Below are 1,804 nucleotides of genomic sequence, written 5' to 3'. Positions count from 1 at the left end.
ACACATATATATGGAATCTAAAAAAAAAAAAAAAAAGAAGGTTCTGATGAACCTAGGGGCAGGACAGGAATAAAGACACAGACGTAGAGAATGGACTTGAGGACACGGGGAGGGGGAAGGGTAAGCTGGGACAAAGTGAGATAGTGGCATGGACATGTATACACTACCAAATGTAAAACAGATAGCTAGTGGGAAGTAGCTGCATGGCACAGGGAGATCAGCTCGGTGCTTTGTGACCACCTAGAGGGGTGGGATAAGGAGGGTGAGAGGGAGGGGATATGGGGATATACGTATGCATATAGCTGATTCACTTTGTTATACAGCAGAAACTAACACAACACTGTAAAGCAATTATATTCCAATAAAGATGTTAAAAAAAAATTGTCAAGGTCGTCAAAAACAAGAAACTTCTAAGAAACTGTTAGAGCCAGAGGAGCCCAAGGACAGCTAAATGATGTGTAATGAGATCTTGGAACAGAAAAAGGAAATTAGGTAAGAATTAAGGAAATCTGAACAAAATACAGGTTTTAGCTGATAATACAGTTCACCGTTGAACAACATGAGTTTGATGAACCACATGGATCCACTTACATGCGAATTTTTTTTTCAATAAATACATACTACAGTACTACATAATCCACAGTTGGTTGAATCCTTGGATATGGAGGGCTGACTGTAAAGTTATACTCGGATTTTCCATTGTGCAAGGGTCAGCACCCCCAAGCCCTGTGTTTTTCAAGGGTCAACTGTATATCAATACTGGTTCACTGATTGTAACAAATGTATCAAAATAATGTAAGATATTAATAATAGGGGAAATTGTGTGTAGGGGCAAGGTATAATATATGAACTCTCGGGCTTCCCTGGTGGCGCAGCGGTTGCGCGTCTGCCTGCCGATGCAGGGGAACTGGGTTCGCGCCCCGGTCTGGGAGGATCCCACATGCCGCGGAGCGGCTGGGCCCGTGAGCCATGGCTGCTGAGCCTGCGCGTCCGGAGCCTGTCCTCCGCAATGGGAAAGGCCGCAGCAGAGGGAGGCCCGCATACCACAAAAAAAAAAAAAAAAGAAAGAAAAAAAATATATATGAACTCTCTGCACTACCTGTTTTTCTTTAAAACTGTTCTAAAATATAAAGTCTAGTTAAAAAAAAAAACAAAACAGCAACAGAAATCTCCCTAGCCCACCTTAACCAAGTCATCAGAGGTAACTTCACCAATAATGGGAAAAAGCAACATCATCGGCCTCCAGAAATGATGTACTAAGAGGACACATCATCACTTATATAGTGTTTCTGCCAAAAATGTATAACTGGAATTAAATCACACAAAAAAATCAGATATACACAAACATCAGATATACTCAAATCACAAAGAAACATCAGATATACTCAAAATATCAATCACTATCGTAAAAGAAAGGAAGGATGAGGAATGGTTCTAGGTTAGAGGCAAAAGAGATATCATAACCAAACACAAAGCATGGTCTTGGGTTGGATCCTGGACCAGGAGAAAAATTGATATAAAGAACATTATTGGGGGCTTCCCTGGTGGCACAGTGGTTGAGAGTCCGCCTGCCGATGCAGGGCACGCGGGTTCGTGCCCCCGTCCGGGAGGATCCCACGTGCCGCGGAGCGGCTGGGCCCGTGAGCCATGGCCACTGAGCCTGTGCTCCGCAACGGGAGAGGCCACAGCAGTGAGAGGCCCGCGTACCACACACACACAAAAAAAAAACAAAACATTATTGGAATAACTGGCAATATCTGAATATGGGCTGAAAATTAGTTAATAGTATTATATCGGTGTTGAA

Source organism: Physeter macrocephalus, chromosome 2, assembly GCF_002837175.3.
Source record: "Physeter macrocephalus isolate SW-GA chromosome 2, ASM283717v5, whole genome shotgun sequence".
NCBI classification, from domain to species: domain Eukaryota; kingdom Metazoa; phylum Chordata; class Mammalia; order Artiodactyla; family Physeteridae; genus Physeter; species Physeter macrocephalus.
The sequence above is the reverse complement of the archived record's forward strand: the minus strand, read 5'-3'. Positions refer to the sequence as shown.